The 16,158-nt window shown below is 45.9% G+C and overlaps 1 pseudogene; it reads right to left on the reverse strand.

The window, feature by feature from the left end:
* LOC123484408 overlaps positions 1-16,158 on the reverse strand; it is a 121,740-nt pseudogene that overhangs the window by 36,186 nt on the left and 69,396 nt on the right.

Raw genomic sequence — 16,158 nt, forward strand, 5'->3', positions numbered from 1 at the left:
GGCTTTGACTGATGGGTGGTTCCATATGAACTTTAAGTCATCCAACAGTTCATTTGACACTTGTTACAGTTATACCAAGAACCAAGGTTGGCTTCAAAGGCAAACGTTCAGTGAAATTAGCCTACCTAAATATTTGGAGACGCACTGGCATTGTCCATCCATCCGTGATTGATGTGGAAAAATCATCATCTAATCTAAATGTGCATTCTTCAATTGGTTTGGCAAAGGAAAAGTAGACTATGAGCACGGATGACGAAGCTAGGTGACGGTCCTCTGAGGAGGATGAAGGAAAATAAAATACCTATTCATGCAAGAGGGGCCCGCCAGCGTGTTTCAGGACGGCTGTCCGGGGGGAGCGGCGCTCGCTCCACCAGTACACAGTCACAACAGGAGGCCATTCAACCAATAGGAACACACGAGAGATAAACACAGTGAGAAGAGCAAACAGAACAGGAGGGTAAAGGTCATTGACTGGCTCCAGAAAACAGAAGTGTCTCTCTGCTGTTCTCGGCTGGCTAGTCATCAACTCAGAGAGAGTGAATTATACTGAACAAAAATATAAACGCAACATGCAACAATTCCAAAGATTTTACTGAGTTACAGTTCATATAAGGAAATCAGTCAATTGAAATAAATAAATTAGGCCCTAATCTATGGATTTCACATGACTGGGAATACAGATATGCATCTGTTGATCACAGATACCTTTTAAAAAAGGTAGGGGCGTGGATCAGAAAAGCAGTCAGTATCTGGTGTGACCACCATTTGGCTCATGCAGCACAACTCATCTCCTTCGCATACAGTTGATCAGGCTGTTGATTGTGGCCTGTGGAATGTTGTCCCACTCCTCTTCAATGGCTGTGCGAAGTTGCTGAATATTGGCGGGAACTGGAGCACGCTGTCGTACACGTCGATCCAGAGCATCCCAAACATGCTCAATGGGTGAAATATCTGGTGAGTATGCAGGCCATGGAAGAACTGGGATATTTTCAGCTTCCAGGAATTGTGTACAGATCCTTGCGACATGGGGCCATGCATTATCAAGCTGAAACATGAGGTGATGTGTCAGGGCGTGCTGTAGGTGCAATGGTGGAATCAAACGCAGGACTCAGAACGATATTCCAAAGGCTTGTATTACTGCCCAAACTAAGGCAAAAGGACAACTTTGCCCGAAGGCGAAAAATACGCACGAAGGCGAAAAGTAACAGCGCACAAACAGGTGCGACAATGGTAACTGCGCACAAACAGGTGCGAAAATACTCCAGCGTAGTGGAGAGAAGCTCAACCGAGCAATACACACAACTGACGGAAAATAATTACACACAACACTAGACAAACACAACGAGAAACTTATAGGACACTAATTACGCCAAAACAGAAACAGGTGTGGAAACAAACAGACAAAAGCAAACGAACATGAAACATACAGCGGTGGCAGCTAGAATTCCGGAGACGACGAACGCCGAAACCTGCCCGAACAAGGGAGAGAGGCAGCCTCGGCCGAAACCGTGACATGATGGTGGCGGATGAATGGCACGACAATGGGCCTCAGGATCTCGTCACGGTACCTCTGTGCATTCACATTGCCATCGATAAAATGTAATTTTGTTCGTCGTCCATAGATTATGCCTGCCCATACCATAACCCCACCGCCAACATGGGGCACTCTGTTCACAACGTTGACAGAGAACCGCTCGCCCACACGATGCCATACACGTGGTCTGCGGTTGTGAGGCCGGTTGGACGTCCTGCCAAATTCTCTAAAACGACATTGGGAGGCTGCTTACGGTAGAGAAATAAATATTACATTCTCTGACATTCCTGCAGTCAGCATGCCAATTGCACGTTCCCTCAAAACTTGAGACATCTGTGGCATTGTGTTGTGTGACAAAACTGCACATTTTAGGGTGGCCTTTTATTGTCCCCAGCACAAGGTGCACCTGTGTAATGATCAAGCTGTTTAATCAGCTTCTTGATACCTGTCAGGTGGATGGATTATCTTGGCAAAGGAGAAATGCTCACTAACAGGGATGTAAACAAATTTGGGAAAAACATTTGAGAGAAACACACTTTTTGTGCATATGGAAAATGTCTGGGATCTTTTATATCAGCTCATGAAACATGGGACCAACACTTTACATGTTGCATTTATATTTTTGTTCAGTGTAGATTAACATTGATGCTGTTGTTAGAACCGGAGGAAGCAGCAAGCAGACTAAAATACAGACCCACACTAGCAAACACAACACTACAGCAATACACCACAACACCACACTCTGGAGAGAGCAAATGGCTGAAGAGAACGTAGTTGGCCATAGGCTGGGGGTCTACTGGATTTTCAGGTAAGGCTAGGATGGGATGGGAAACTCTGGTCTTTAGTGCCTCATGCATTCTGTTGAGCCAGTTAACAGTTAACTGAACTTTGACAAACAGCTTGGGTCCTGTCTAATGAAAGATCCTGGTCTGGAATATGTGATTACCCAGAGAGAGAGAGAAAGAGAGAGAGAGCTGAGCGGAACAGAGACCTCTTAAATACATGCGCTGGATAATTAGCAGAACAGTATTGAGAGCAGGAACCTCTCACCTAACCGTGATATACATTCCCTCCCTGGGCAGAGAGAGGCGGACGGAGAGAGAGAAAGAGAGAGAGAGTCAGGAAGAGAGAGGCAGGAAGAGAGAGAGAGAGAGAGAGAGAGAGAGAGAGAGAGAGAGAGAGAGAGAGAGAGAGAGAGAGAGAGAGAGAGAGAGAGAGAGAGAGTCAGGAAGAGAGAGAGAGAGAGCGAGAGAGAGAGAGAGAGAGAGAGAGAGCGAGAAGACGCTAGAAAATAGCTTCAATGTATAATTAATCTTTCCCCTGGCAACAATCGTCATACAAATTCCATTGTGTGTAATGTGAGCTGCAGGGGTAATACCCAGACCTGCACCACACACACACACACACACACACACACACACACACACACACACGCACACACACACATACAGTACACACACCCAGGAGGAACAAAAAGCCAAGCACAAAAGATATGAAAGGACTGCAATTGAATGCCGTCAAACTAGCACATCAAACATTCACCCTGTATTGTTCTTCGTAAAGGGTCCTCTGCTCTCACTGAGAAAGATATGGAGATGGTTATTGTCAACACCATGGCTCTGACCCAGCAGAGAAACCCATTCGTACTGTCTACTCTGTCTGTCACACATACTGATTGAAATGTGAAAATATTCTATTACCCTCCACTACCCACAGGGAGGATCCTTTACCCTGCTTTCAACTGAGGCGAGAAACAATAAAACAATGAGTGTGGTTACATGCACACAATAATGTGATTACTGTGGATAGTCAGATTAATATAATAGTTTGATTAAAACATTTACATGCTTTGCAAGAAGAACGATTTCCATAATAATCCTGTTTACATGGACACATCTGAAATCAGGCTACCTGATGGCACTGATAAATGCAGAAAATCAGCAATCAAAATAAACGTTCAACCACAGCGACCATGTTGTTTTTGGTAAGCATATTTGATTCTGAGCTCAGACATATAAAGTTTGTATGTGAAAACTACTTCTAAGACGCATACATTCAGTTGTTCCGAACTCACTTCACTCGCGCTAAAGAGGGAGGCTCGCTGGGCTGGTGCTAGCACGCGCAGATCAAATACACTGCTGGAACGCCGATTAAGTGTTACTAATTCGAAAGATTGCTCAGAAAACCAGGTGTTTTAATCGCGTATGCTTACTTCGATTTTGACCTTACGCCGATTAAGATAAATAGAGAAAGGTATTTACTTGACTATTGCATAATCTGTCTACTGCCATAATCAGTTTAATATCGAATTATGAGTGTGTATATAAACGTATTCAACGTGGTGCATGTCATCATTAATAGTTAATAAGGCATAAACAAACTGGTTTCCTATGTTCTACTGTATGTCTGCAAGCGGAAACATCCCTGGACCAGATACAATCAAACAGCAGAGGAATTCAGAGCGTTTGAGTTTACTCCCCCACAGCCATACTGAGTAGAGATAATGATGTTCCCATGTAGGCCCAGAGAAAGAAGAGAAGTGTGGAGAGGAGATGGGCTGGGAGGAGTGTGGAGAGGAGAGGGGCTTGGAGGAGAGGGGCTGGGAGGAGTGTGGAGAGGAGAGGGGCTTGGAGGAGAGGGGCTGGGAGGAGTGTGGAGTGGACAGGGGCTGGGAGGAGAGGGGAGGAGTGTGGAGTGGACAGGGGCTGGGAGGAGTGTGGAGAGGAGAGAGGAGGAGTGTGGAGAGGAGAGGGGCTGGGAGGAGTGTGGAGAGGAGAGGAGGAGTGTGGAGAGGAGAGGGGCTGGGAGGAGTGTGGAGAGGAGAGGGGCTTGGAGGAGAGGGGGCTGGGAGGAGTGTGGAGAGGAGAGGGGCTTGGAGGAGAGGAGCTGGGAGGAGTGTGGAGAGGAGAGGGGCTTGGAGGAGAGGGGAGGAGTGTGGAGAGGAGAGGGGCTGGGAGGAGTGTGGAGAGGAGAGGGGCTTGGAGGAGAGGGGCTGGGAGGAGTGTGGAGAGAAGAGGGGCTGGGAGGAGTGTGTAGAGGAGAGGAGAGGGGCTGGGAGGAGTGTGGAGAGGAGAGGGGCTTGGAGAAGAGGGGCTGGGAGGAGTGTGGGGAGGAGAGGGGCTTGGAGGAGTGGGGCTGGGAGGAGTGTGGAGAGAAGAGGGGCTGGGAGGAGTGTGGAGAGAAGAGGGGCTGGGAGGAGTGTGGAGAGAAGAGGGGCTGGGAGGAGTGTGGAGAGAAGAGGGGCTGGGAGGAGTGTGGAGAGGAGAGGGGCTGGGAGGAGCGGAGAGGAGAGGGGCTGGGAGGAGTGTGGAGAGGAGAGGGGCTGGGAGGAGTGTGGAGAGGAGAGGGGCTGGGAGGAGTGTGGAGAGGAGAGGGGCTGGGAGGAGTGTGGTGGGGGTACAGAGTGCTGCTATCCCACAGCTCTACTGGTGATGACTGGGGCCTGCTGACTGACTGACAGGACAGGGGAGGGGCCAGAGAGCAGAGCAGCACAGTAACACAGCTTCAAAACAGACCTTTAAAGAGACAGACGCTGTACCTCAGACCAGGATAAGATACCTACTGGAGTACATTATTGAGACCTACAGGCCTCAAGTGTTTGGTGCATGTGTGTTATGAAATAGCAGATGAGAGGTACAGGTAAGTATGACGTGACATTGCCCACTTAGTGTTATTGTGAATTAAATGGGTTTGCATGAAGGGCCCACACTGAAAGCTCACAGGTCAAAGCGACATAGCATGCCAGGCCAAGCCAAAGCAGACATTAGGAAGAGCCAGTCTGGTGCCATAATCAACTTGGTCTAGACTGTATAGGTTTTTTGATTAATCTCTGTGCTTTTAAAGAAAGGATCCAGACTGATGTGGTAAGAATGGAGTGTTATAACAGCCCACCAGTCTGACACCAATCAGAGGGAGCACTGCACACTTTGTCTGGCTCGCCCACACAGGCCCCTGGCTGTGTGACTGTCGAACTCTGTAACCAAGGTGTAGCAACTTTATCTAATGGCTGTTAGTTAGCATTTCCTTCACAGTTGAAAACCTCCTTCATATGTCTAGTCTGGTTCTGAATTCATGCAGCTTGGTTGGACTGTGAGTAGCTAGTAACAGTATTTTCCCTTAGGTGACTAGCTAGTTCCCACCCTTACCCTCTAGACTTACCTTGAAGGCATACTTGCGGCTGATGTGGTCATCAGGCTCCACAGGGGTGATGACATAACTGGGCAGAGGGATGCTCCCCAAGACTGTCTCCTCTCTGCTGTCTAGAGGGACACACACACACACACACACACACACACACACACACAAGCAAGTGATCATTATCACACAATACATAACAACCCACCACACACACCTCACCGCTGGCCCACTGCCTTGACTACCTTAATGATTCTACCGGTTTATAAATAGCATGGCATAACTGCTTCATCAATGCACCATTATGTTCCTGCAGAGGCATGGTGATTCGTGACTGTAGGAAATGTAATTGGTGAGACTTAATTCAAGCATGATTCAAGGAGCCGCTGTGCTCCCCATGTGGTGGCAAGCAGCAGGACAGGAGGCTTATCTCTAGCTCAGTGTGATGAATGGAGGAGAGGTGAAAGAAAGAGGAAAATAGAGATAGAAAGAGACAGAAGAGGAGAGAGAATAGCCTGTGGCAGAACAGAACGTTGTCTAATTGCAGTCATGTCTCTCTGATTGAAAGGTTTAGCTCCACTAAGAAGCAGACGACTTGGAATTAAGAGGACTGGCTCAGATTTCATAACCAAATCTATTCACCCTGGGACTATTTTAATTAGTCTCAATTAAACCCTGGCCCGGTGTGCCTGTGTGACTCACCTTTGTAATAAAACAAGCAGTAGTCGGACAACACAAACCACTTCCTCTTCCACAGTCTCATTCCAGAGCTGTCCTGGAGAGGGAAACACAATATGGAATTTAAGCCCTCTCAGCAATACAACATCACATTCTAATGCACATTTTAATTAAAAACCATAGCTGGGGAATATAGGCTAAAGTACCCATTTACAGGGAGAAGGAAAGCACAAGAAACGTCATACATTGTATTAGAACAGCCAGTAATTGAATTCCATTAAAGTGTTCCCCCTGAACAGAACAGTGTTCATTTCATGATAGGAGCTCCAATAGGTCTAACTAACTCTCCCTAATCAGAATCCTGTTATGAAGGATTCATTAGTGTTCTACATTTACATTTTAGTCATTTAGCAGACGCTCTTATCCAGAGCGACTTACAGGAGCAATTAGGATTAAGTGCCTTGCTCAAGGGCACATCGACAGTGTTCTGCAACCATCATTCCACTGTCTGTCTGTCTAAACACTCCTTATGAGTCGATGGCGTGTTACCATGTCAGGGTCTTAAGTCTCATCCCCTCTGGCCTGCCTCAGGGGTGTTACACCCCTGTGCCAGCCGTGCCAGGGGGCATCAGTCAACAGGAGATAATCACCCTGGGTGTCGTCCTCTAATACCTCACCCCTAAAGAGACATCTCTCTCATGCTCCCTCCGTCCCTCCATCCTCTAGGTAAATAGAGATCCATAATGACACATGATGACTGTCGTTCCCTGTTTACTCAGCTAGAGTCCACAAGGTCACAGTCATTAATACTGTAGTACATTCTCATAGACGTGGACTCTCATCATTACCTATCCTGAATCATGCATTAAGTGAAAGGCCACTGTAAATGACATGACATAACATGACAGAGATGTAATATTGACCTGAGATTTATGTGTGCTCCCGTTAGAGTGGAGGACAGTTTACCATAAGACCCCAACACACTGCCCTTAGCTATAGCTACAGTGATTGAGTTGTACTCTTAGCCATAACTACAGAGATTACGCTGAACCATCCAGTAGCTACAGTGACTGAGATGGGGTGATGTGGAGGGCTCACCTGTTTGTAGAGCCATCCCCTGACCACCACAGGGATATTGGGGTTCCTCTTGATGGCGTGGTCCCTCTTGCCGAAGCTGTGTACCTTGCCACTACTCCTGGAGCCCTGCGGCTGGCAAAACAAACACGTTGGTTATGAATGGGGTTTCCTTTAAACACCAGCTGCTATTAGCTGCCCAGGGGGCTCAATGGTAAGGAGCTGTGTGAAAGAAATGCGGTATTACAGACACAACCAGTAGGAACAGGAGCTGGGAAACAGGAGCATGTACAAGCATTTCGCTACACTGCTAAACACGTGTATGTGACAAATAACATTTGATTTGATTTGATTTGAAAACAATATGACCATTGTGTCCCATGTTTAAAGATGGTCCTCTGTAGCTCAATTGGTAGAGCATGGCGCTTGTAACGCCAGGGTAGTGGGTTCGATCCCCGGGACCACCCATACGTAAAAATGTATGCACACATGACTGTAAGTCGCTTTGGATAAAAGCGTCTGCTAAATGGCATATTATTATTATTATTATTATTATAAAGAGATCATTAGGCGTTACTGTATGTTTGATGTTCAGATTAAGGTTAAAAACAACATTTCAATTTTGAGACTGGGGCCCACAAATGTTTGAAGTTAGTTATTTTTTAAACATATAATTTGATCAACTTTCTCCTTTGTGTTTATTTATCTTTTTCTTATTTGATTTAGCTTTAACCTTATAATTTCAGCACATCATATGACAAACAAGCACACTTCACCCAAATGGGAATACAGTATTATAATCATACATTAAGATTTGATGAGGCACAGTTTCAAGGCCCACTGGTTTTCTCCCTCCTCTGAATCTCACAGATGATTTTAGATGAATGCTCAACTAAGCCAACTCAGATTGCATCCTAGCAACAGTTGAGTCAGGCTTCCATTTGCTGTTTCCTCCTCCACAGCTGGCAAAAACATGCACTAATTACAGAAGCTACTGTACGGCCAGCTAAGCATGCAGAGCACTAGGAAATCTACACCATGTTTGTCAGGAGAGCCATCAAGAGCACAGCCTTATTTAAGTTGAGCAGATATTAGAAAGCATTGTGTAGTCACATATTCACTGTACTGTGGTTGGAAACTCAACGTTCCCCTTATAGTATACATCGAGAGACAGTGAATGTTAAAGCAAATCTATACTCTACTTATCACTGAGAATGAGCAAGTGGTCATCAATCATGCCCTGCCTGCCACTCTGCTTGAAATGACTGGCACCTCTGATAGCAGACAACACGTTGACATGAGGTCTGATGAAGTGCTGCTTCTAACACAGGTACAACAACCTTAGAGGTACTTTCACAACTGAAGAGGCACTGTTCTATAAGAATACTTATATGCCTAGTGCAGTGCTTAGGGTCCCAGTCAAAGTCAGTGCATGTGTTTGGGAGCTGTGTGTAGCTGAAGAGTGTTGTGGTACTGTGATTGTGTTGATAGGTTGACTGGACATGTGGGTTCTGGCAGGATTGATCGGTTTGAGACAGCTCATATGATGCTGACACAATGCTGTCTCTCGCTCACACGCCTGAAGCATTACTGAGACAGCCAGGAGGTCATTTTACAGCCAGCCAGGCGTGTGCTGTTTCTACACTCACTAATGTCAACACCAGTCAGTCAGACTGGAGAGGCGATAGTGAGTTGGCAGATAGCCATGTCATGCCACCCAGCATGGCCACCCCTCTCTGCCTGGGAGAGCTGGGCCACAGGGGGAGAAGGGAGAGGAGGCTGGCAGGCTTTTTCTGGAAGCTGGAGACAGTCAGGCGTATGTGGCCTGGGAAGGGCCAAGGAAGAGCCACTAAATCACTTTACAGATGGGCTGCTGGGTGTCATGTGAGTACTGGACTGCCAATGTCAGTTGATGTTAATCAAAATGAGAGAGAGTGTTCTGGAGGAGATGAAACCAATTCTCCAGCATGAGCATTAACAGTCTCCCAGTACCCTTAGAAACAATATAAATTCAAACGCTTTACACTGCAATCACTGGACCTAATTGCTGCAACACTGTTGTGGAATAGACCCAAACAAATGAAAAACACTGAGTAAACAATGCTTGCTCATAAAAGAGAGCCGTTTTCTCACCTTTGACCCTGAGGTGGTGTCCACTGTTGATGAGGTCACAGCCTTGGAAGTCTGGCTGACCATACTGGGGGGCCTCTGACTGGGTGGTGACGGTGGCTTGGACATGCCCCGGGACTCTGTCCTGCAGTGGAGGCAGCAAAGAAGGAAATCAATGACATAGACATGAGTGGTCATGCTAGTATCTCACCACCACCACCATTCCTCTGTAGTGGATCTGCCGTACAGGAAGCCAGGGTTCAGTTAAGTGCTGGGCTCTCAGAGAGGAAATGACAACTTCCTGCCACACGACTTGTCACAGCCAATGAAATTGCAGCTATCTTAACAGGCAGGACCTTTTTGTAGCAGCCACTCAAGTAACACTTTGTCTGACACTGTCCCTGGGGCTGGCATGTCTTGTTTCATAAGATGACTTGTAATACGACCAAGAGCTTTTCCACATCCACATAACCTCCAACACAAAGACCCAGAGCAGAGATACCAGAGCTACCCCAGATGAGCTTCCTCATGATCAAATATCCACTCTCTCTCTTTCTCGCTTTTCCTTCTCTCTCTCTCTCACACACACACGTACACAACCCCCCCCCACACACACACACATGCACTCGCACACACACACACACACACACACACACAGGGTGTCCTGACCTCCAGACAAAAACGTCTTAATATTTACATCCATTAGATAACACACTCACTCAGCAGAGAACAACCATGCTTTCCAAATTACACCTCACATTTCCTCATGACATCATCACATTGTTACAGCCAGGAACAGTTTTTGTAAGAAATACAATCCGCTCCAGTTCACTGGCATGACATGAAAATCAACCAGCTTCTCTTATCTACAGATGTAGTATCTTAATTTGATCACTCTTTTGTTGCTGAGAATTTTCCTTCCGAGCAGGAAATGCAAACGTATAGTGTTTTCGAGGTTTAAAAAGGCTTCTAAAGTTTGTGTAATTTCCACTTTAAAATGTCAGACTTCATTTGCCCTAACCGAAAATGTATCAACCACTACAAAAAATGTCCATTAATTATAATCCACATAATAATTCACATTTCCTGTTGCTGCAGGATTTTTTTCCTGCTGTAGCAAACTGGCTCAAATTAAGATCCTACATCTGTAACCAGGCTCGCCCAATATTTGGCCTCAAGTACCACTACCCATAGTACATTCCATTACAGTTTAAGGGCACCTAGGTGGTTGCTCCCTTAGGATAAAGCAGGAATCTGAGGCAGTTATGGAATGCCCAGGCAATGACCAAGGTCACACTGTTACACAGATTGTAGTGAGCATAACGGGAAGCCGCATTGAAACTTCAGCAGGAAGAGGGATTATGGGAAATCTACGTAACAAGGAGGCCATAGGGGCTTTCTCTTTGTAATGAGGTTCATTAGAACAGAGGAAAGTTCTCAATTAATGTGCCCTTCTACAATTAATTAACGTGCCCCTTCGATAAAAACATAGTATTCCCGAGGGGCTGGGTAAACAAATAATGACACTAATTACAAATGAAGTACTGAGGCATAACACAGCTCCTCCCATCTCCTGATGTCAGATTCAGACAAGTTACTGAATAGGTTCACTGCTCCTGAAGTCAATATAACTCAATTACCAGCTGTAGAGGCTCCATAGCCTTGTTCAATAGTACTTGAATAATACATGAACTGACAAAATGCTCTCTGACATTGGGAGGCTGAGGAGTGATCAAGTCAAGAACAAATGGGTCTGTTTGTGTTAACAGGTGGTTGTGAGAGTGTATCATTCATCATAGAGGTAGCTATGCCTAATCATTTTACTGCCAGTTTATCTGGGCGTGCTGCTCACACAACATTCTTGATAAGGTCATCCTAATATGTCAGCTATTTACGGTAGGTTCATGAGCAAGAAGTCTGTGTGAGGATGGTACAATGTCTGCAGCCCATTGAGACAGACTTGCTAGTAGCTCCACTAGGAGGCCCAGTGTTTTACATCCCTATCAGGCACGTTTCACTTGTTAGGTTATTTGTGGTGATTTCCTATTCATAGCACATAGTGTAAAGTGAGTGCTGAGTTCAGGAGAAGAGGTGGCTGTGGGATCAGAGTTGCTTAGGGCTGAAATTGAAGCTGTCTTACTGACAGACCAGCCTGTCTGTTAATTAGACTATGCAGAGGATATGCCTGAAACTCAAACCCTCAAACTGACATGCACAGGGCTTGGGATGAACTTTGACATTTTCAAATGACATGTATTACCTATGATTAATTGACTGAGTCATTGTGGTACTAACTAAGGGCACAGTTACAGTTTTATTGAAATGACCCCGCCATAGTTTTACTATAATAGCGACTATAAATACTAATGTTAGTAGTCTGTCAGTAGCAGTCTTAACCACAGACACACTGTAAAGCCTTAGAGAGCAAGCTGAGGTCCTCTCCATTGGCCATGTGTTCCTGCCATGTCAGTGGTGTGTTTGTGTGTATAGGAAGCTTCACTCAGAGGTTCATGCCTCTGTGACACCCAGACAGCCATGAAAGTGCCGCCTACACGGAGCCGTCCATGCTGGGCATCACTCACAGAACTCACTGCTCTCTGGAACCAAAGACGCAGAGGCTGTGATGTTTAGAGAGCCGGTGGCTGTAGGTTCACTTCAAAGCAAGTACTCAAGAAGATTGAACTAAACTGAATAGGCCTATTGTCCTCATTGTTATATATTACAGACATTGGATTTCTGAAAAGTACCTCCTCTGGCATAATAGAGTGCTCTTCCTCAGTGTAAGTGTGTGCTTATACTAGGAAACCGTGCTTGACCGCCCACTCCACCACTACATCCACTGGACCCCTGCATTGTTCTGCCTGAGCATGAAAGATGTTGTAACTAGTGTTTTTTCCTGTCGGCCATGCCGTGTTCCTGTGCAGCTTCGGAAGAGGAGAGGTGTTGGGATGTGTCTATGGCCAGGGCAGGCTGGGGCAGGACATAAAAACAGGCAGAAAAAAATGGAGGCACAGCCAAAGGAGAGGGACTGACCATGGAACTAAAACACAACTGTTCCAACTCTCTGGATCCCATCCAACATTTTTACAGTACGTTTCCCTCTGCACCAAGGGGATCCTCGCCTGTTTTATATGCAGCTTTCATGCTGTCTACCTCTGCTGTCTTTTGAAACATTCCCTGGGAGATTTGCTGTGGGATGTGGCAGAGGAAAGGAGCAATATTTCACATCAGAGAGAAAGAGGGAGAGAGCCAGGCCTGGGGCCAAATAGGTTACCTACCACCTGAGAGGAATGGCCACAGCAGCAGCCTATTCCCAGCAAACACTGCAGGCTGCAGCCCAAGTCCAGCCCAGTCTTAGCCCAGCCTCAGCAACAGTTCTGCTACAGAGCAGGAATACAGCAGCGCAGAGATCAGACCACAGCAAACCCAGATCTCTCCTCTGTGATAGCCACAGAGCACAAAGGAACCACACTGTGGGTGTCATCATTCTATTATTTCTATCTCAATCCGTTTAATTTGATAGATTTGATAGTGCCACCCACCTCGTGCTCTGGCATCTTTCATTATATGACAAATAGTATTTTTTAGCCGACTATTGATTTTCATAACATTCTGCATAAATAATAGACCTACAGTCAGCTTGAAAGTCTCTAACCGGCCCGGGTAATAACTCTGCTTTAGGGGTACATGAGAAATCTCTCTCTCTCTCTCTCTCTCTCTCTCTCTCTCTCTCTCTCTCTCTCTCTCTCTCTCTCTCTCTCTCTCTCTCTCTCTCTCTCTCTCTCTCTCTCTCTCTCTCTCTCTCTCTCTTCTCTCTCTCTCTCTCTCTCTCTCTCTCTCTCTCTCTCTCTCTCTCTCTCTCTCTCTCTCTCTCTCTCTCTCTCTCTCTCTCTCTCTCTCTCTCTCTCTCTCTCTCTCTCTCTCTCTCTCTCTCTCTCTCTCTCTCTCTCTCTCTCTCTCTCTCTCTCTCTCTCTCTCTCTCTCTCTCTCTCTCTCTCTCTCTCTCTCTCTCTCTCTCTCTCTCTCTCTCTCTCTCTCTCTCTCTCTCTCTCTCTCTCTCTCTCTCTGAGAATGTCAAGTGTGTGCAAAGCTTTCATCAAGGCAAAAGGTGGCTACTTTGACACTTTTTTGGTTACTACATCATTCCATATGTGTTATTTCATAAATTTGATGTCTTCACTATTATTCTACAATGTAGAAAATACTAAAAATAAAGAAAAACCCTTGAATGAGTAGGTGTGTCCAAACTGGTACTGTATATACACTGCTCAAATAAATAAAGGGAACACTTAAACAACACATCCTAGATCTGAATGAATGAAATAATCTTATTAAATACTTTTTTCTTTACATAGTTGAATGTGCTGACAACAAAATCACACAAAAATTATCAATGGAAATTAAATTTATCAACCCATGGAGGTCTGGATTTGGAGTCACCCTCAAAATTAAAGTGGAAAACCACACTACAGGCTGATCCAACTTTGATGTAATGTCCTTAAAACAAGTCAAAATGAGGTTCAGTAGTGTGTGCGGCCTCCACGTGCCTGTATGACCTCCCTACAATGCCTGGGCATGCTCCTAATGAGGTGGCATCCGCCAACTCTTGGACAGTCTGTGGTGCCACGAGGCGTTGGTGGATGGAGCGAGACATGATGTCCCAGATGTGCTCAATTGGATTCAGGTCTGGGGAACGGGCGGGCCAGTCCATAGCATCAATGCCTTCCTCTTGCAGGAACTGCTGACACACTCCAGCCACATGAGGTCTAGCATTGTCTTGCATTAGGAGGAACCCAGGGCCAACCGCACCAGCATATGGTCTCACAAGGGGTCTGAGGATCTCATCTCGGTACCTAATGGCAGTCAGGCTACCTCTGGCGAGCACATGGAGGGCTGTGCGGCCCCCCAAAGAAATGCCACCCCACACCATGACTGACCCACCGCCAAACCGGTCATGCTGGAGGATGTTGCAGGCAGCAGAACGTTCTCCACGGCGTCTCTAGACTCTGTCATGTCTGTCACATGTGCTCAGTGTGAACCTGCTTTCATCTGTGAAGAGCACAGGGCACCAGTGGCGAATTTGCCAATCTTGGTGTTCTCTGCCAAATGCCAAACGTCCTGCACGGTGTTGGGCTGTAAGCACAACCCCCACCTGTGGACGTCGGGCCCTCATACCACCCTCATGGAGTCTGTTTCTGACTGTTTGAGCAGACACATGCACATTTGTGGCTTGCTGGAGGTCATTTTGCAGGGCTCTGGCAGTGCTCCTCCTGCTCCTCCTTGCACAAAGGCAGAGGTAGCGGTCCTGCTGCTGGGTTGTTGCCCTCCTACGGCCTCCTCCACGTCTCCTGATGTACTGGCCTGTCTCCTGGTAGCGCCTCCATGCTCTGGACACTACGCTGACAGACACAGCAAACCTTCTTGCCACAGCTCGCATTGATGTGCCATCCTGGATGAGCTGCACTACCTGAGCCACTTGTGTGGGTTGTAGACTCCGTCTCATGCTACCACTAGAGTGAAAGCACCGCCAGCATTCAAAAGTGACCAAAACATCAGCCAGGAAGCATAGGAACTGAGAAGTGGTCTGTGGTCATCACCTGCAGAACCACTTCTTTATTGGGGGTGTCTTGCTAATTGCCTATAATTTCCACCTGTTGTCTATTCCATTTGCACAACAGCATGTGAAATGTATTGTCAATCAGTGTTGCTTCCTAAGTGGACAGTTTGATTTCACAGAAGTGTGATTGACTTGGAGTTACATTGTGTTGTTTAAGTGTTCCCTTAATTCTTTTGAGCAGTGTATATATGTGTCTTCAGAAAGTATTCATACCCCTTCACCTATTCCACATTTTGTTGTGTTACAGCCTGAACTCAAAATATATATTTTTTCTCACCCATCTACACACAATACCCCAGAATTATAGATTTAAGTAAAAACTGTAACTCGGCCACTCAGGAACATTCACTGTCTTCTTGTTAAGCAACTCCAGTGTAGATTTGGCCTTGTATTTTAGGTTATTGTCCTGCTGAAAGGTGAATTAATCTCCCAGTGTCTGGTGGAAAGCAGACTGAATAAGGTTTTCCTCTAGGATTTTACCTGTGTTTAGATCCATTCTGTTTATTTTTTCTCCAGAAAAACTCCCCAGTCCTTAATGATTACAAGCATACCCATAACATGATGCAGCCATCACTATGCTTATGGAGAGTGGTACTCAGTAATCTGTTGCATTAGATTTGCCCCAAACATTCAGTTGAAGTCGGAAGTTTACATACACCTTAGCCAAATACATTTAAAATTCCTGACATTTAATCCTCGTAAAGTAAGTTAGGATCACCACTTCATTTTAAGAATGTGTAATGTCAGAATAATAGTAGAGAGAATTATTTATTTCAGCTTTTATTTCTTTCATCACATTCCCAAATATTTTGGGTAGCCTTCCACAAGCTTCCCACAATAAGTTGGGTGAATTTTGGCCCATTCCTCCTGACAGAGCTGGTGTAACTGAGTCAGGTTTGTAGGCCTCCTTGCCCGCACACACTTTTTCAGTTCTGCCCACAAACTTTCTATAGGATTGAGGTCAGGGCTTTGTGATGGCCACTCCAATACCTTGACTTTGTTGTCCTTAAGC

The sequence above is a fragment of the Coregonus clupeaformis genome, unplaced genomic scaffold (assembly GCF_020615455.1).
Source record: "Coregonus clupeaformis isolate EN_2021a unplaced genomic scaffold, ASM2061545v1 scaf0304, whole genome shotgun sequence".
Taxonomy (NCBI): Eukaryota; Metazoa; Chordata; class Actinopteri; order Salmoniformes; family Salmonidae; genus Coregonus; species Coregonus clupeaformis.